The sequence below is a fragment of the Arachis stenosperma genome, chromosome 3, assembly GCF_014773155.1.
Source record: "Arachis stenosperma cultivar V10309 chromosome 3, arast.V10309.gnm1.PFL2, whole genome shotgun sequence".
Lineage (NCBI taxonomy): Eukaryota > Viridiplantae > Streptophyta > Magnoliopsida > Fabales > Fabaceae > Arachis > Arachis stenosperma.
Window position 1 is genome coordinate 50,469,950 of NC_080379.1, and position 21,063 is coordinate 50,491,012.

The window sequence follows — 21,063 nt, forward strand, 5'->3', positions numbered from 1 at the left end:
TGATAAGTAGCTCCTGCGTTCTTGAGACCAAAAGGCATCACGATGTAACAGTAGTTTGCTTTCGGTGTTAGGAACGAGGTTTTTTCTTGATCTGGTGGATACATGGGGATTTGGTTGTACCCTGAATATGCGTCCATGAATGAGAGATACTTATATCCTGATGAAGCATCCACTAAAGCGTCGATGCTTGGGAGTGGATAGGGGTCTTTTGGGCAGGCTTTGTTGAGGTCGGTGTAGTCGGTGCACATTCGCCACTTCCCATTTGACTTTTTCACTAAGATGACGTTTGCTAGCCATAGTGGATATTTGACTTCCCTTATGGACCCGGCCTCAAGTAGCGCTTGTACTTGTTCTTCTACAGCCTGAGTTCGTTCTGATCCAAGTTTTCTTCGTCTTTGTTGTACCGGCCAGGATCCCGGATAGACTGCCAATTTGTGGCTCATTAGTTTGGGATCAATACCTGGCATGTCGGCAGCTTTCCATGCGAAGAGGTCAACATTATCTCGTAGGAACCGTATTAGCGATTCCTTCATGTCTCTTTTCAGGATCGTGCCAATATTAGTTGTTTTATCCGAGGTGTCTCCGATCTGGATTCTTTCTATTTCTCCTTCGGGTTGTGGTCAGAGTTCTTCTCGCCTCTGAACTCCACCGAGCTCGATTGTGTTAAACTCTCCTCCTTCACCTCGGAGGTTTAGGCTTTCGTTGTAACAGCGACGTGCCATTTTTTGATCTGCCTTTATCGTAGCTATCCCTTCCGCAGTTGGGAATTTCATACATAGATGTGGGGTTGAAACTATTGCTCCGAGTTGATTTAACGTTGTCCGACCTATTAAGGCATTGTAGGCTGAGCTTACGTCGACCACGATGTAATCTATCTTGAGTGTTCGGGACTGGTTCCCCTTTCCGAAGGTTGTATGCAGCGATACGTATCCCAGCGGTTGAACTGGGGCATCTCCTAGTCCGAACAGGCTGTTTGGGTATGCTCTTAGCTCTTTTTCATCTATACCAAGTTTGTCAAAGGCAGTTTTGAACAAGATGTCTGCAGAGCTTCCCTGGTCAATTAATGTACGATGAAGGTTGGCGTTTGCCAGTATGATCGTAATGACCATGGGGTCGTCGTGTCCCGAGATGATTCCGGATGCGTCTTCCTTGGTAAACGTGATTGCTGGGATGTCCGGGACTTCCTTTTTTCCTTCGACGTGGTATACTTCTTTGAGGTGTCACTTTCGGGATGATTTGGAGATTCCTCCTCCGACAAATCCGCCGTGTATTACGTGAACATGTCTTTCCGGTGTGCGAGGTGATCGTTCAGATCATCCAACATCCTCATCCCTTCTTCTTTTTCTTGGTTCGTCATCCCGATTGGCCAAAAATCGATCTAGCTTTCCTTCTCTTACTAGTTTTTCTATGACGTTTTTCAAGTCGAAGCATTCGTTGGTGGAATGCCCTCGAAGTCGGTGATATTCACAGTATTCGTTCCGATTTCCTCCTCCTCTTTTGCCTTTAAGTGGCCGAGCTGGAGGGATTTTCTCTATATGGCAGACTTCTTTGTAAACATCTACCAAGGATACCCTAAGAGGAGTATAGTTATGATATTTTTTGATTTTTTCTCCGGAGCGATCTTCCTTTTTCTTGGATTCTTTATCTCGGTAGGTAGAACCGAACCTTGAGGCTTCGACAAGTCGAGAGTTTTCCTCCATGTTGATGTATTTTTGTGCCCGTTCTTGTACTTCATCTAAGGATGTAGGATATCTCTTTGATATAGATTGGCTAAATGGCCCTTCTCGTAGGCCATTTATAAGGCCCATAATGGCAGCCTCTGTTGGTAGACTTTGTATGTCCATGCATGTTTTGTTGAATCTTACCATGTAGTTGCGAAGGCTCTCCCGATTTCCTTGTTTGATCCCTAGGAGGCTAGGCGCATGTTTGGCTTTGTCCTTTTGTATGGAGAATCGGGCCAGGAACTTCTTGGCCAGGTCGTCGAAACTCGAGATGGATTTCGGAGGTAGGTTGTCAAACCATTTGATGGCTGTCTTGGTTAGAGTTGTTGGAAAGGCTTTGCAGCGGACTGCATCTGAGGCATCTGTGAGGTACATTCTACTTCTGAAGTTGCTGAGATGATGGTTGGGGTCCGAGGTGCCGTCATATCATATCCGGAAGCTTGAAATCTTTTGGAATTTTGGTCTTCATAATTTCTCTGGTGAATGGGTCTTGATCTTTCTGAGAGCTATCTTCTGCGGATGATCGAGTAGCTTTAGTTTTAAGATCGGCTTCAAGTTTTACAAGCTTATCTTCTAGTTCTCTGCGCCGCCTTATCTCCCGGCGTAGATCTTCTTCCTTTTCACGTTGATGTTGGGCTTCTTTCTCAAGTTGCTCCAATCGATTTTGAAGTGCTTCTATTATTCCTGGATTTGATGAATTTTTGTCTCCATTGGTTTCTGGAGTATCTTTGAGTATTGTGTCCGCGTTTTTATGCGGCGTTCTGTCTTCCAAACCTGAATCGTGGTCATTGTCATGGTCATCCGCCATGTTAATAGGATGACTTCCAGGTTCCCCGGCAACGGCGCCAATGTTCCGAGGGTCACCTGAAACTGTCGATCTCGGACGAGACCTTCTGTGTTGGTCGGAGCCGACGTGTCCGGCAGGTGTACAGCGGCCGGAGCTGGTGTGTCCGACTTGTTGGACTTGGTGGTGGTGCTGATCCTTCGTCCCCGGAGGGTGGGGGGTACCTGCAAGGGACTCCGATGCTTAAGTTAGCAAGGGTATTAAGCAGGTATTAAGTAGAATCAGAGTATGAGTTATACCTGGGTGCTCCAGTGTATTTATAATGGTGAGATATGACCTTTTGGATAAGATAAGTTAGTTATCTTATCTTATCTTTATCTTTGAGTTAAGGTCAGCATATCTTCAATGGAACCGCCTTTATCTTCTATAGGCTTGGGCTGCCTTAGGATTTGGGTCGTGTTCCTCTATTTGGGCCCTTTATTGGGCTTTCCTGTCGATTTGGTCGAACTCTTTGAAAAGAAGTCGGATAGTCTGACCAGAGGAGGTCGGTCGCTTTATCTCCAATCATCCCTGGTCGGATAGCTCGACCCAGGGTATGAACACCTGTAATTTCCGAAAATCACTAACTCTTTTTCAAAATCTATTTTCGAAATTCTCCCCCTCTCATCTTCTTCTATTTATTTATTTATTTACTAACACTTCTCTTCATCTCATGAATTTGAACCTATCTTCACCCTTGTGTTTGGATTCTTAACTCTTCTCCTTCTTCTATTCCTTTCTTCTTCTACTAACATAAAGGAATATCTATACTGTGACATAGAGGATTCCTCTTCCTTTTCTGTTCTCTTCTTTCTCATATGAGCAGGAACAAGGAAAAAGGCATTCTTGTTGAAGCTGATCCTGAACCTGAAAGGACTCTGAAGAGGAAACTAAGAGAAGCTAAATTACAACAATCCAGAGACAACCTTACTGAAATTTTCGAACAAGAAAAGGATATGGCAGCCGAACCCAACAACAATAATGCAAGGAGGATGCTTGGTGATTATACTACACCTACTTCCAAGTTTGATGGAAGAAGCATCTTAATTCCTACTATTGGAGCAAACAATTTTGAGCTGAAACCTCAACTAGTTGCTCTAATACAACAAAACTGCAAGTTTCATGGACTTCCATCAGAAGATTTCTACCAGTTTTTAACTGAGTTTTTGCAGATCTGTGAGACTGTTAAGACTAATGGAGAAGATCCTGAAGTCTACAGGCTCATGCTTTTCCATTTTGCTGTAAGAGACAGAGCTAGAACATGGTTGGACTCACAACCTAAGGATAGCATGGACTCTTGGGATAAGCTGGTCATGGCCTTCTTGGTTAAATTCTTTCCTCCTCAAAAGCTGAGCAAGCTTAGAATGGATGTTCAGACCTTCAAGCAAAAAGATGGTGAATCCCTCTATGAAGCTTGGGAAAGATACAAGCAGATGACCAAAAAGTGTCCTTCTGACATGTTTTCAGAATGGACCATGATAGATATATTCTATTATGGTCTGTCTGAGTTCTCTAAGATGTCACTAGATCACTCTGCAGGTGGATCTATTCACCTAAAGAAAATCCCTGCAGAAGCTCAGGAACTTATTGAAATGGTTGCAAATAACCAATTCATGTACACTTCTGAGAGGAATTCTATGAATAATGGGACGCCTCAGAGGAAGGGAGTTCTTGAAATTGATGCTCTGAATGCCATATTGGCTCAGAACAAAATGTTGACTCAGCAAGTCAACATGATTTCTCAAAGTTTGAATGGATGGCAAAATGCATCCAACAGCACTAAAGAGGCATCTTTTGAAGAAGACGCTTATGATCCTGAAAACCCTGCAATGGCAGAGGTAAATTATATGGGGGAAGCCTTTGGCAACACCTATAACCCCTCATGGAGAAATCATCCAAATTTCTCATGGAAGGATCAACAAAAGCCTCAACAAGGCTTTAATAATGGTGGAAGAAACAGGTTTAGCAATAGCAAGCCTTTTCCATCATCTTCTCAGCAACAGACAGAGAATTCTGAGCAGAGCACCTCTAACTTAGCAAATATAGTCTCTGATCTGTCTAAGGCCACTTTAAGCTTCATGAGTGAAACAAGGTCCTCCATCAGAAATTTGGAGGCACAAGTGGGCCAGCTGAGTAAAAAAGTCACTGAAACTCCTCCTAGTACTCTCCCAAGCAATACTGAAGAGAATCCAAAAAGAGAGTGCAAGGCCATTGACATAATCAACATGGCCGAACCTAGAGAGGAAGGAGAGGACGTGAATCCCAATGAGGAAGACCTCAGGGGACGTCTCTCAAGCAAAAAGAAGTTCCTTATTGAGGACTTAAAGGAATCTGAAGGTCATATAGAGACCATAGAGATCCCATTAAACCTTCTTCTGCCATTCATGAGCTTTGAAAATTATTCTTCCTCTGAAGAGGATGAAGATGTAACTGGAGAGCAAGTTGCTCAATATCTAGGAGCTATCATGAAGCTGAATTCCAAGTTGTTTGGTAATGAGACTTGGGAAGGTGAACCTCCCTTGCTCATTGGTGAACTAGATACATGGGTTCAGCAAACTTTACCTCAAAAGAAACAAGATCCTGGTAAATTCTTAATATCCTGTACCATAGGCACCATGACCTTTGAAAAGGCTCTGTGTGACTTAGGGTCAGGCATAAATCTTATGTCACTCTCTGTAATGGAGAAACTGGGGATCATTGAGATACAGCCTGCCATATTCTCATTGCAAATGGCAAACAAGTCAGTAAGACAAGCTTATGGATTGGTAAAGGACGTGTTGGTAAAGGTTGAAGGCCTTTACATCCCTGCTGATTTTATAATCTTAGACACTAGGAAGGAGGAGGATGAATGCATCATCCTTAGAAGACCTTTCCTAGCCACAACAGGAGCTATTATAGATGTTAACAGAGGAGAATTAGTCCTTCAATTGAATAGGGACTACCTTGTGTTTAAGACCCAAGGATGTTCTTCTTTAACAATGGAGAGGAAGCATGAAAAGCTTCTCTCAGTACAGAGTCAAACAGAGCCCCCACAATCAAACTCTAAGTTTGGTGTTGGGAGGCCACAGCCAAACTCTAAGTTTGGTGTTGAATCCCCACATTCAAACTCTAAGTTTGGTGTTGGGAGTCTACAACATTGACCTGATCACCTTTGAGGCTCTATGAGAGCCCACTGTCAAGCTAGTGACATTAAAGGAGCACTTATTGGGAAGCAACCCAATTTTTATTTATCTTATTTTATTTTTCTTTTTATTGTTCTTTTATGTTTTATTAGGTTCATGATCATGTGGAGTGACAAAATAAATATTAAAATTAAAAACAGGATAAAAAAATAGCAGAAGAAAAAGCACACCCTGGAGGAAGGGCTTACTGGCGTTTAAACGCCAGTAAGGAGCATCTGGCTGGCGTTCAATGCCAGAACAGAGCATGGATCTGGCGTTGAACGCCAGAAACAAGCAACATCCTGGCGTTTAAACGCCAGGAAAACACCCTGAGGAGAGCTGGTGCTGAACGCCAGAAACAAGTATGGAACTGGCGTTCAACGCCAGAAACATGCTACAAATGGGCGCTGAACGCCAGAAACAAGCATGGAACTGGCGTTCAACGCCAGAAACATGCTGCAAATGGGTGCTGAACACCCAAAACAAGCATGAAGTTGGCGTTCAACGCCAGAAACAAGCATCAATCTGGCGTTGAACGCCAGGATTGCATGAAAAGGGCATTTTACATGCCTCATTGGTGCAAGTATGTAAATCCTTGACACCTCAGGATCTGTGGACCCCACAGGATCCCCACCTACCTCAACTCACCCTCTCTCTCTTTTTTACACAACCCAATAAACAATCTTCCCCAAAACCCTTCACCAATCACCTCAATCTCTATTCCCCATCACCTCTTCACCACTCACATCCATCCACTCTTCCCCAAAAACCCCACCTACCTTCAAAATTCAAAATCTCTTCTTCATTTTCACAAACCACAACCATCTCTTCTTCACCTTGGCCAAAACTACACACTTCTCCCTTTCCTCCATATTTTCTTCTTCTTCTTCTTCTTTTTTCTTCTCTTGCTCAAGGGCGAGCAATATTCTAAATTTGGTGTGGTAAAAGCATAACTTTTTTTGTTTTTCCATAACCATTGATGGCACCTAAGGCCAGAGAAACCTCTAGAAAAGGGAAAGGGAAGACAAAAGCTTCCACCTCCGAGTCATGGGAGATGGAGAGATTCATCTCCAAAGCCCATCAAGACCACTTCTATGAAGTTGTGGCCAAGAAGAAGGTGATCCCCGAGGTCCCTTTCAAGCTCAAAAAAAATGAGTATCCAGAGATCCGACATGAGACCCAAAGAAGAAGTTAGGAAGTTCTGACCAACCCCATTCAACCAGTCGGAATCTTAATGGTTCAAGAGTTCTATGCCAAAACATGGATCACTAAGAACCATGATCAAAGTGTGAACCCGAATCCAAAGAATTATCTTACAATGGTTCGAGGGAAATACTTAGATTTTAGTCCGGAAAATGCGAGGTTGGCGTTCAACTTGCCCATGATGCAAGGAGATGCACGCCCCTACACTAGAAGGGTCAACTTTGATCAAAGGTTGGACCAAGTCCTTATGGACATATGTGTGGAAGGAGCTCAATGGAAAAGAGACTCCAAAGGCAAGCCGGTTCAATTAAGAAGACTAGACCTCAAGCCTGTGGCTAGAGGATGGTTGGAGTTCATCGAACGCTCCATCATCCCCACTAGCAACCGATCCGAAGTTACTATGGATCGGGTCATCATGATTCATAGCATCATGAATGGAGAGGAAGTAGAAATTCATGAAGTCATCTCCCTTGAATTCTACAAAATAGCCGAAAAGTCCTCCACCATGGCAAGGCTAGCTTTTCCTCATCTTATTTGCCATCTATGTTACTCAGCTGGAGTTATCATAGAAGGAGACATCCCCATTGAGGAGGATAAGCCCATCACTAAGAAGAGGATGGAGCAAACAAAAGAGCCCACTCATGAATCCCAAGAGACGCATGAGGAAGCTTATCACCAAGGAATCCCGGAGATGCCTCAAGGGATGCACTTTCCTCCCAACAACTATTGGGAACAACTCAACACTTCTCGAGAAGACTTGAGTTACAATATGGATCAATTAAGGGTGGAACATCAAGAACACTCCACATTCTCCATGAAATTAGAGAAGATCAAAGAGCAATGAGGGAGGAGCAACAAAGGCAAGGAAGAGACATAGAAGAGCTCAAGGACATCATTGGTTCTTTAAGAAGAAAGCGCCACCATCACTAAGGTGGACTCATTCCTTGTTCTTATTTCTCCGTTTTTCAATTTTTAAGCTTTATGTTATCTATATTTGTGTCTTTATTACATGATCATTAGTATGTAGTAACTATGTCTTAAAGTTATGAATAATTCCATGAATCTTTCATCTTTCTTAAATGAAACATGTTTTTAATACAAAAGAACAAGAAGTACATGAGTTTCGAATTTATCCTTGAATTTAGTTTAATTATATTGATGTCGTGACAATACTTTTTGTTTTCTGAATGAATGCTTGAACAGTGCATATTTTTTATCTTATTGTTTATGAATGTTAAAATTGTTGGCTCTTGAAAGAATGATGAACAAAGTGAAACGCTATTGATAATCTGAAAAATCATGAAATTGATTCTTGAAGCAAGAAAAAGCAGTGAATAGCAAAAGCTTGCGAAAAAAAGAAAAAAAAGTGGCGAAAAAAATAGAAAGAAAAAGAAAAAGCAAGCAAAAAAAGCCAATAGCCCTTAAAACCAAAAGGCAAGGGTAAAAAGGATCCAAGGCTTTGAGCATCAATGGATAGGAGGGCCCAAGGAAATAAAATCCAAGCCTAAGCGGCTAAATCAAGCTGTCCCTAACCATGTGCTTGTGGCATGCAGGTCCAAGTGAAAAGCTTGAGACTGAGTGGTTAAAGTCGTGATCCAAAGCAAAAAGATTGTGCTTAAGAGCTATGGACACCTCTAACTGAGGACTTTAGCAAAGCTGAGTCACAATCTGAAAAGGTTCACCCAGTCATATGTCTGTGGCATTTATGTATCCGGTGGTAATACTGGAAAACAAAATGCTTAGGGCCACGGCCAATACTCATAAAAAGTAGCTGTGTTCAAGAATCAACAAACTTAACTAGGAGAATCAATAACACTATCTGAAATTCTAAGTTCCTAGAGATGCCAATCATTCTAAACTTCAAAGGATAAAGTGAGATGCCAAAACTGTTCAGAAGCAAAAAGCTACAAGTCCCGCTCATCTAATTAGAATTAATATTCATTGATATTCTGAGCTTTATAGTATATTCTCTTCTTTTTTATCCTAATTGATTTTCAGTTGCTTGGAGACAAGCAACAATTTAAGTTTGGTGTTGTGATGAGCGGATAATTTATACGCTTTTTGGCATTGTTTTTAGGTAGTTTTTAGTAGGATCTAGCTACTTTTAGGGATGTTTTCATTAAATTTTATGCTAAATTCATATTTCTGGACTTTACTATGAGTTTGTGTGTTTTTCTATGATTTCAGGTATTTTCTGGCTGAAATTGAGGGACCTGAGCAAAACTCTGATAAGAAGGTTGACAAAGGACTGCTGATGCTGTTGGATTCTAACCTCCCTGCACTCGAAATGAATTTTCTGGAGCTACAGAACTTCCAATGGCGCGATCTCAACGGCGTTGGAAAGTAGACATCCAGAGCTTTCCAGCAATATATAATAGTCCATACTTTATTCGTGATTAGATGACGTAAACTGGCACTCAACGCCAGTTCCATGCTGCATTCTGGAGTCAAACGCCAGAAACACGTCACGAACTAGAGTTGAACGCCAAAAACACGTTACAACTTGGCGTTCAACTCCAAAAGAAGCCTCCGCACTTGTAAAGCTCAAGCTCAGTCCATGCACACACCAAGTGGGCCCCGGAAGTGGATTTCTGCATCAATTACTTATTTCTGTAAACTCTAGTAGCTAGTCTAGTATAAATAGAACATTTTACTATTGTACTAGGAGTCTCTTTGACCATTCGGTCTTGGACCACATCTTAGGTCCTTCTCCCTATTTTCGAATTCAGATCATGTTTTGGGGGCTGGCCATTCGGCCATGCCTGGACCTTCATCACTTATGTATTTTCAACGGTGGAGTTTCTACACACCATAGATTAAGGGTGTGGAGCTCTGCTGTACCTCAAGTTTTAATGCAATTACTACTATTTTCTATTCAATTCAGTTTATTCCTATTATAAGATATTCATTGCACTTCACCATGATGAATGTGATGATCCGTGACACTCATCAGCATTCTCACCTATGAACGCGTGACTGACAACTACCTCCGTTCTACCTTAGACCGGGCACATATCTCTTGGATTCCTTAATCAAAATCTTTGTCGTATAAGCTAGAATTGATGGCGGCATTCATGAGAATCCAGAAAGTCTAAACCTTGTCTGTGGTATTCCGAGTAGGATTCAGGGATTGAATGACTGTAACGAGCTTCAAACTCGCGATTGTTGGGCGTGATGACAAACGCAAAAGAATCAATGGATTCTATTCCAACATGATCGATAATCGACAGATGATTAGCCGTGCTGTGACAGAACATTTGGACCATTTTCACTGAGAGGATGGGATGTAGCCATTGACAACGGTGATGCCCTACATACAGCTTGCCATGGAAAGGAGTAAAAAGGATTGGATGAAGGTAGTAGGAAAGCAAAGATTCAAAAGGAGCACAGCATCTTCATACGCCTATCTGAAATTCCCATCAATGATTTACATAAGTATTTCTATCTTTATTTTCTGTTTATTTATTTATTTATTATTATTATTATTCAAAAACTCCATAACCATATATTATTCGCCTAACTGAGAATTTCAAGATGACCATAGCTTGCTTCATACCAACAACCTCCGTGGGATCGACCCTTACTCACGTAAGGTATTACTTGGACGACCCAATGCACTTGCTGGTTAGTTGTGCGAGGTTATGAAGAAAGTGCTGAGTTATAAACGCGCATACCAAGTTGAATGCCATTATTAGAGATCACAATTTTGTGCACCAATCGGGCAGTATTTTATATCTCGGCCTGGCGCCTCATTAAAAAACCTTTTTAGGAAAAAGAGTGCGCCTTGACCTAAGATCTTTTATTATTTTCTAGCTATAGTACCTTCTTGGTTAAGGCATGCCATGACCTTGGTAGCTCTCGCCCTTCAAGGTCGGACACCTTATAGTAGCCTTTTCCTAGTACTTCTGTAACTCGGTATGGTCCTTTCTAGTTAGCTGCTAGCTTCCATTCTCCCGATCGACCTATTTCGATATCGTTTTGGATTAAAATGAGATCATTGATGGAGAAACTTCACTGGAATACTTTTCGATTATACCTTGAGGCCATTTGGTGCTTTAGTACTTCCTCTTTGATCTGAGCTCTTTCTCAGACTTCTGGAAGTAGATCGAGCTCCTCCCTTTGAATTTGGGGGTTCGCATCTTCATTTAGAGGATCGTTCTAGGGGATCCTTCGTCTATCTCCACGAGAAGCATCGCCTCCAATCCATAAGCAAGTCGAAAGGGCGATTCTCCAGTGGTGGAGTGTGGGGTTATCCGATATGCCCATAGGACTTGTGGGAGCTCTTCAGCCCAAGCTCCATTTTCATCTTGTAACCTCCGTTTTAACTTGGCCAATATGACTTTGTTGGCAGCTTCTGCCAATTCGTTGGTCTGTGGGTGTTCTACAGAGGTGAATTGGTGCTTTATTCTCAGGTCGGCTACCAAGTTCCTAAAACCCATGTCGGTAAACTGGGTGCCATTATCTATGGTGATGGAGTAAGGAACCCCAAACCTTGCGATAATATTTCTGTATAGAAATTTCTGACTTCTTTGGGCGGGGGCAGTGGCCAATGGCTCAGCTTCAATCTATTTTGTGAAGTATTCTATGCCTACAATGAGGAATTTGACTTGCCCTGATCCCTGGGGGAAGGGTCTGAGGAGGTCAAGTCCCCACTTTGCAAATGGCCAGGGTGAGAAGATACAAATGAGTTCTTCGGGTGGTGCGATGTGAAAGTTGGCATGCTTCTGACATGGGGGGGCACGTCTTGATGAACTCTGTTGCTTCCTTTTGCAAGGTCAACTAGTAAAAGCCAGCTCGGAGTACCTTTTTAGAAAGAGCTCACGTCCCGAGGTGATTGCCGCACATGCCACTGTAGACTTCCTCAAGAACTTCCTTTGTAGCTGAGGTTGGGACGCATTTTAAGAGGGGTGTAGATATCCTTCTCCTATATAGGTCGTCATGCACTATGGTGTAGTACTGTGCTTCTCGTACTAGCCTTTTTGCCTAGTTTTTATCTGTGGGGAGTGTTTCAGACTTGAGGTAGTTGATCATGGGAGTCATCCATCCTTGATCACCTGATATGGTTAGGACCTTCTCTTCCTCTGAAATTGATGGATTTTATAGTGTTTCTTGGATGAGGCTTCTATTATTGCCCCCTGGTTTGGTGCTGGCTAGTTTCGAGAGTGCATCGTCTCGGACATTTTATTCCCGAGGTAGACGTCGGACCTCATATCCCCTAAATTGTCTGAGCTGTTATCTGGTTTTACCCAGGTATTTTTTCATGGTGGGGTCCTTAGCTTAATAGCTTCCTTCTATTTGTGAAGTGATTACTTGCGAGTCACTGAAGATCATAAGCTTTTGAACTCCCATCTCCCTAGCCAGCCTCAAACCAGCCAGTAGTACCTCGTAATGGGCTTGGTTATTTGAGGCAAGGAACTCAAACTTTAATGAGAGCTCGATTTCGGTCCCCTAATCACTCTCTATAATTACGCCTGTGCCACTTCCAATTTTGTTCGAGGAGTCATCTACGTAGAGATTCCATTCTATGAACGGAGTCATCGAGAAGTGAGTATGAGGGCGTAAGCGAACTTTTCTATCTTTTGATATTTTAGTTTAGCCCCTTATAGAGCCTTACTGGTAAAGTAAATGGGTTGTTGCCTACTTTCGTCTTCTCTTACTAGTGCTGAAGCTATTGCTCGACTTCCTACAACGAGGTATAGTATGAGCTCTTCGCCTTCTCGTGGTCGGGTTAGGATGAGTGGCTGCCCCAAGAACTTCTTAAAATCCTGGAAGGCCTGTTCGTATTCTGGGGTCCATTTAAATCTCTTTCCCTTCATTAATGTTGCATAGAAGGGGAGAGATCTTATGGCCGATCCAGCTATAAATTTGGATAGAGCTGCTAGCCTTCCATTGAGCTGCTGGACCTCTTTGACATAGGTCGGTCTTTTCATGTTGAGTAGAGCCTGAAATTTATATAGGTTTGCCTCAATTCCTCTCTGGGTGAACATGAAACCCAAGAATTTGCCAGCTTCTCCGCAAAGGTGCACTTTGTGGGGTTCAGTCGCATCCCATGCTTTCTTATGGTGCCGAACACTTTTGTGAGGTCGGATAACAACGATTCCTCATTTTGTGTTTTTACCAGCATGTCGCCTACATAAACCTCCATTAGCTTTCCGATGTGATCGGAGAAAACTTTGTTCATCAATCTTTGGTATGTAGCCCCTACGTTTTTGAGTCCAAAAGGCATAACTATGTAATAGTAGTTCGCTCTTGGGGTTAGGAATGAGGTCTTTTCTTGGTCGGGCGGATACATTAGGATTTGATTGTATCTTGAATAGGCGTCCATGAAGGAAAGGTACTTATATCCGGAAGAGGCGTCCACTTGAGTGTCTATATTTGGGAGCGGGTAAAGATCTTTTGGGCAGGCCTTATTGAGGTTAGTGTAGTCAATACACATCCGCCACTTTCCATTTGACTTCTTTACCAAGACAACGTTGGCTAGCCATAATGGGTACTTCACCTTCCTTATGAACCCTACCTCAAGAAAGGCTTGTACCTGCTCTTCCACAGCTTGGGACCTTTCTGGGCGAAGCTTTCTATGCTTCTGTTGCACTGGCCGGGATCTGGGATATACTGCCAGTTTGTGGCACATTAGTCTGGGGTCTATGCCGGACATGTCTGCGGCCTTCCATGCAAAGAGGTCAGAATTATCCTTTAGGAACTGTATCAGTAGCTCCTTGAGGTTTCCTTTTAAGGTTGCTCCTATATTTGTTATTTTGTCTTAAGTGTCCCCGATCCAAACTTCTTCGGTCTCCCCTTCTGGTTGAGGACAAAGCTCTTCGCGAGCTCGGACTCCCACGAGTTCAATAGTGTTGGCTTCTTTTCCTCCGGGGTTACCTTTAAGGTTCAGACTTTCGTTGTAATAACGTCGCGTGAGTTTTTGATCTCCCTTTCTGGTGGTAATCCCTTTTGGAGTTAGAAACTTCATGCACAGATGTGGAGTGGAGACTACCGCAGCGAGCTGGTTTAGCGTTGTCCGACCTATTAGGGCATTATAAGCTGAGCTCATATCAACTACGATGTAGTCTATGCTCATCGTTCTAGACCATGTTCCTTTTCCAAATTTTGTGTGTAGTGGGATATACCCCAGTGGTTGAATTAGGGCGTCTCCGGGTCCAAACAATCTATTTGGATAAGCTCTGAGCTCTTTCTCTTGTAGGCCGAGCTTGTTGAAGGCGGATTTGAACAGGATATCTGCAGAGCTTCCTTAGTCTACCAACGTTCAGTGGAGATTGGTGTTGACGAGTATGATGGTAATGACCATGGGGTCATCATGCTCCCGGGATGATGCATGTGGCGTCCTCTTGAGTAAAGGTAATAGTGGGGAGGTCAGGTGACCTGTCCTCCTCTCCGACATGATACACCTCTTTAAGGTGTCTTTTGCGTGATGATTTAGAGATCCCTCCTCCTACGAATCCTCCATTTATCATGTGAACATGTCTCTCAGGGGTGTGAGGGGGACGTTCAGTTCATCCGACCTCTTCATCCCTTCTTTTCTTTTTTGGTTCATCCGCTCTATTGGCTAAGAACTGATCTAATCTTTCTTTTCGTGCCAATTTTTCTATCACGTTCTTTAAGTCATAGCACTCATTAGTAGAATGCCCGTAGATTCGGTGGTATTCATAATACTCTGTCCGACTTCCTCCTCTCTTGTGTTTAATTGGGTGAGGTGGTGGGATCTTCTCAGTGTTGCATATCTCCTGGTAAACATCCACAAGAGACACCCAAAGGGGGGTGTAGTTGTGGTACTTTCTGGGTTTCTCAGTACGTTGGTCTTCTTTCTTCCTGGATTCTTTATCCTTGTCCCGAGGTGGGTAGGAGAATCTAGTCTTTGAGGTTTCTCCTAATCGGGAGTTCTCTTCCATATTAATGTATTTTTCTGCCCGTTCTTAAACCTCATTGAGAGATGTTGGATATTTTTTGGATATGGAGTGACTAAAGGGTCCTTCTCGTAGGCCATTGATGAGACTCATGATGGCTGCTTCTGTAGAGAGATTATGTATGTCAATGCATGCTTTATTGAATCTTTCCATATAACTGCAGAGGCTCTCCCGGTCTCCTTGTTTAATCCCTAGAAGGCTTGGAGCGTGCTTGGTTTTATCCTTCTGGATGGAGAACCTAGCTAGGAACTTCTTGGCGAGGTCATCGAAGCTTGCAATTGACCTCGGCGGTAAGCTGTCGAACCACTTTATTGCTGTTTTGGTCAAGGTCGTCGAGAAAGCTTTGCAACGGATTGCATCTGAGGCATCCGTGAGATAAATTTGACTTCTGAAATTGCTGAAATGATGGCTAGGATCAAACGTGCTGTCATATGGGGTCATGTCAGGAGCTTTGAAGTCCTTGGGGACTTTAGCTTTCATGATCTCCTTTGTGAACAGGTCTTGATCCTTGTGTGGACTATCTTCGCGATTGGATCGGGTGGTCTTAGTTTTGAGGTCAGCTTCGAGCTTTAGAAGTTTGTCCTCTAGCTCTTGAGGCCGTCTCGTTTCTCTCCGGAGGTCCCTTTCAGCCTCTCGCTACTATTCAGCTTCCTGTTCGAGTTGATTAAGGCGATCCTGCTGTTGACAGATTGCATCCAAGATTTCTGTGTTTGGGGTTTGCTTGTCTCCCTTGGATTGAGGTGTGTCCTTTGATGCAGCATCCGTATTTTTAAGCGGTGTTCTATCTTCCAGACCGGAGTTGTGGTCGTTGTCAGGATTGTCTGCCATGACGGTGGGATGACTTCCAAGTTCCCCGGCAACGACGCCAATATTCCGAGGGTTACCTGAAAATGAAGGTCGATCTTGGATGAGACCTTCTGATGGGGTCAGAGCTGTTGCGTCCGACTTGTTGGATCTTGAGGGTGGTGGTACCTGCAAGAGACTCCGATGCTTAAATTAGCACGGGCTTTAAGCAGGTTTTATGTGTAGAATCAGAGTATGAGTTATACCTGGGGGTTCCAGTATTTTTATAATAGTGTGGAGTGACCCTTCTTGAGATAAGTTAGTTATCTTATCTTATCTTTGGATGAGGTCACCTATCTATTAGGCCAGCTGCCTTTAGAGTGGGCCGCATCCTTCTGTTTGGGCCTGCTTGGGCCTCTATGACAATATGACCGAGCTCTTTTGGGAGGAGGTCGGTGACGACCAACCAAGCAAGAGGTCGGTCGCTTTGTCTCCGTCCAATCCAGACCGTATAGCTCATGGCATCACCAGTAACTTGTTTAAACATAATTTAAACATGTTCTCGTGTTCTAACTTGGAAACATGCAACTTAAAAATTCTTAAAATGCACCATTTTACTCACTTTTGGGTTCTCTATTTTGTTTGTCTCACTGGTCGTGCCGGTCTCCCCTTTTGTCATACGAGGTTGAGGTGTCCTTGTCCAATCATATTTTTGGCACAGTCTCTTTGCAATGATCTCGTTGTCATCGTCATCACCGTCCGATGCAACTGCTTGTGCATCAGTGTTCATTGATCCATTTCTAACATCCTCTCTGCGATTAGATCCATGAAATCACAACACCAAACTATTCCGTCCCAACAAGCATATAGTGCCTTCAAATCACACTAACAACACATATTAAATGTATACAACATCTCTTTAAGGAATATTAAACATGGTATTAGCAGCAAAAGGTTAAAAATAAATTGTACTGCTTTCTTGATTTATGTTTAAAACATGTAAATAAAAGATTCATTAAATGGTAATCTTAACTCATATTTATGCACCCCACATGTCTTATTGTGTGGTCCGCGTCTTCTCTTTCAGGACCTGCGTCCATTATGTCCTCTCTTGCGGCACCTTCCACGACCCCACCATTGTTCCCGCTGAGGTTGCTACAATCCTGTTTGGGCCATCAACTGGTCAGAAGACACATACAGCTAAAGACACATCTAGTAAGAACACATCAAAATATGGTTATAACAGAAGACACACCTGTTGCCGAGAAATTAAAATAATTAATAATTCAGTGTACAACCATAAATGTCAGGTCTTCAAAATGCCCCGTGCAGTTAATTACAAGAGAAAACGACCTTCGAATTATAAATAGCTCATAAGAATGCATGAACAAAAACTAGGAAAATAAAAAAAAGTTCTGCGTGATACAGGAAACCGTTAGTGCTGCGTCAATGAATACCTCAGGTTGAACAGTTGCTGCCATAGCGCTAAGCTCCTCGGCAGTTCATGCAGAAAACCACGACTCAGGTTCTTGACAATTCTCGAGTTCACCATTATTTAGCTTCTTGAAGTACAACACCTGGAGATATTGTAGACATAACTTAATTTTTGGGATGCAAGGGTTAGTCAGATTATATTCCATTTTGAATTCAAAAGGTTACCAGCAAGGCGAACATGCAACCTTCACAGGACTTGTTCTTTTTAAGTTGGTACTTAATTGGCTGTTCTAATGATTTGAAAATATGCAACGGCCAACAGTATCTCCCCGGATCAGATACATCACGTGATATATCAATGTGCCACGGCGAGATGACGTGTTGCATGGTCGGACACAAAAATATCTTCAGCACGAGCAGGATGAAATGCCTCCTGAACTCTATCCTGTCATCTTCAGTATCCATAACACACTGGTTGACAAAATGCCTTAGTTGTATAGTTTTCAACCAGTGAAATCTTTTAATTAAGACATGGGCAGCATTCCCGCCGTTAAACAGTGGAAATTTGTCAACTGCAACTTGGATGTGTATAAAATAGTGTAAAATAATCCGCGTAATAGGTAGAATAAAGGAACAATCGCGGAGACCGAAACCATTTTAACCAATTAAATGTTGTGTAATACATAAAGGTATACTCACCACCGGGCGGGATTCCAAAAATACACTGGAACAACTCGGGCCCAATGCGGATGATTCCATGATCTACAGTTAGGGTGCTCGTTTTAGTGTCGTAGGCCTTGGCCAACATCACCATTATGCCTTGTTTAACAGGCCACTTTGGGACTAGCTTCAGAAAACCAAAATCCATTGCTTCTATCTCATCTAGCTTTGCTTGGGCCTAGTTTGTTTTCAGATATTTGAACAAATCCGCGATGTAGTATAGTGAGCACCTTGTCTCTAATAATTTCTGTCAACATAAAAGAAGACCTTCAGAAACAAACAAAATGCTAAATTAGAATGAAACACAAGTTTCTAAATGATGTAACACCGGCTTTTCCATGTCTTGAAGGTAATTTCTTGCAACAGACTAAAAATTATGTCTAGGTACATAGTTGTCTTTTATTCCCCAAACTCAACTAAGTCAGCGATACAAGAACATGATGAAATAAAGTTAAGCGCTAGATAATAAAACAAAATACAATTCAGCCATAAAAAACACCATGTTTCAGCTTTTATTTTTTTAGATTAACTAGGTCTCAAGTATAACAATAAGAAGACATAAAGTAATTCAAAAACCACCTATATTAATCAAAGAATTACTGTAATGCTAAAGGCACAAGCAACATATAGGTGTGCACATTAATATTACCAGAATTAGAATTACAACCACGGAAATTATGCTATTAGAGTTCAGATAAAGGAGAACTACAATTTAACACTTCACCAGATAATAGCAATTGTACCACAATGCGAACATAATAAAATAAAACTTATATCTTGAGGATGAAATCTCAGCCGACTTTGTTATTGGGATACTAATTCCAACAAGTGTATAAACATCTCCCCAAAGTTAGCTCCAAAGGTAGAATCCTCCTCCTTCAAAATAATCTGATGGTTCAAATGATGCATATGATCCGAGACCAGTAAAGCACACAGCCCAGGAATAAAAATAAAGTTCAAATCATTAGAAAGTGATACATTTTGTGAAAGTCCATAAACCAAATATCAACTCAGGTATAAAAATTTTAGATATCTAACTACTAATTGTTGCTGAATCAACACAATCAAAGGTCAAATGATTAATTAGATTTCTACATGTAATCAATTGAAAGCAACATCTATTAACCATATTCACAACATATCAAAACAAATGCTAATCAATGACAACCATACATATTAGTTGAACCAAGGAATGGTCCATGACAATCAACTCTTACTCAGCAATACAAATCATCACACTCCATGCTTGCTACTGCATTCACTTTGCCATAGAAGTGAAAAGAGTCAATTCTCACGTGCTTATTGAAAAACAAGGAAATGTGTTTTTAAAGGTAATTTTTTGAATAATTATTCAGTGAATTATTATTTGATGCATGAAGCATTTATTAATCGGAAGGTTACTTTTGTACTTCCTTTTTTCTTTTAACTTTTACTTTTAAAAAGCAAGACATTAAAAAAATTTATATATTGAATTGATTAACATGCCAAGCTGCTCAAAAAAGTAGAAAGATTTAGTACTACTCACTGTTGTTGTGTGTGTCATTATAAAATTTAGCACAAGACACAATGTCCTATGCAAATTGTTCAGAATACAAACCCGTATTTATTATATCTTGATCTAGCTTATTGATAAGAAATGCTAAATAATGGTAGAAAGTAAACTAAACAAATAAGTAATTGAAATATGCCTACAGTTCAAGTTAAGTTGTAATTTTAACAAGGGTTGTGAAATGGCTCAATCTGGATCATTCATCTACGTATACCCTTATAGCTATTTATCCTTCTAACAAATCATCACACTCCATCACTCTGAAGACACATCTAAGGTAAAGTTCAATAGCTGTGATTAAATATAATACTTTCCATTTTTCCTTTTCCTTTTAACTCAGCAGAACAAAAAATCACTCTTAATTTACAGTGCGGTAACTACCAAAAATTATCAAAACCCAATTATACTTTGTCCACATTCACATCATTTTCAACCCAGACATATAGAAACATACGAGTGATGAAATAATAATTATATTAAATATATTACTAAATTATTCAAAAGAATATAAAAAGTAAAAGACGGGGAAAAGGCAATAAAAAGGTTGAGAACCGCAACAATATTGTATAGGAGAAGGACCACAATTATGTATGTGTATGGTTATTGGTTTCACTTTGATGTATGAGTGGTGGAATCATATGACGAAAATTTAGTAGAGATTGTGGTGTTGATGTGAAAGCCAATTTATTTAACTACTAAACTGATGAGCGGATAATTAATATACTTTTTGGCATTGCTTTTAGATAGTTTTTAGTATATTTTTGTTAGTTTTATGCAAAATTTATATTTCTGTACTTTACTATGAGTTTGTGTATTTTTTTATGATTTCGGATATTTTCAGGCTGAAATTGAGGGACCTGAGCAAAAATTTGATTCAGAGGCTGAGAAAGGACTGCAAATGTTGTTGGATTCTGACCTCCCTGCACTCGAAGTGGATTTTCTTGAGCTATAGAAGCCCAATTGGCGTGATCTTAAATGCGTTGAAAGTAGACATCTTGGGATTTCCAGCAATATATAATAGTTCATACTTTTTCTGATATTTGATGGCCCAAACCGGCGTCCAAACTCCCACCTGAGACCCTTTTCTGGCGTAAAATGCCCAAACTGGCACTAAAACTGGAGTTAAACACCCAAACTGGCATCCAAGCTGGCGTTTAACTCTAAGAATTGCCTATGCACGTGAACTCTTCAAAGCTCGGCCCAAACACACACCAAGTGGGCTGATAAACGAAATTTTAGCATGTCGATTTAGAATTCAATGATGAATATGATCGTGAGTATAGTCTAATCGACACTTAAACTTCGCATCAAACAATCCTACAATCTATAACCGAGAGTACTAGTCTCCCGAGTCGTCCTCCCTTGGAATTGCTAGAGAATTCATCTTATTGATTAGAAAGCCTTGTTATGATTCTTTGAGGGTTTAGCAAAATAGATGACAAACAATCAATTTTATAAGACTTGGCCTAGGGTCAGCATTAGAAATTCTATCATTATAGCTTCCTCAATGATGATAACAATTAGGCTTTGCTTCATTTAGTTAACCCCTAGGTATAGGGGAAAGTCAAATGAGAGTAACTAACTTGAGTCACAAGTCCTAGTTTTACCCTAGGGAAATCTAGCTTTAGTGCACTCCAAGTCAATTAGCAATTTCTAATTCCAAATCAACAATTGACATAAGCTATTCAACTCTTTCTAATGGTCCAAACCCTATGCCAAGTAAGAAACTTTTACTCCATAACTAGTGTTG

General features: G+C 41.3%; 1 long non-coding RNA gene and 1 other non-coding gene across 2 annotated transcripts; both read right to left on the minus strand.

Annotated features, from left to right (window-relative positions):
* Nucleotides 1-3,899: 3,899 nt before the first annotated feature.
* LOC130971277 (small nucleolar RNA R71) lies at nucleotides 3,900-4,003 on the minus strand. Its single transcript, XR_009082504.1, has one exon. It is a non-coding gene; the product is annotated as a small nucleolar RNA R71 (small nucleolar RNA).
* Nucleotides 4,004-16,726: 12,723 nt separating this feature from the next.
* Nucleotides 16,727-17,416, minus strand: LOC130968158 (uncharacterized). The gene is made up of 3 exons (XR_009081527.1): nucleotides 17,270-17,416; nucleotides 17,068-17,187; nucleotides 16,727-16,773 (listed from the first exon to the last, which is right to left on the minus strand). It is a non-coding gene; the product is annotated as an uncharacterized LOC130968158 (long non-coding RNA).
* Between the last annotated feature and the right edge of the window lie 3,647 nt (nucleotides 17,417-21,063).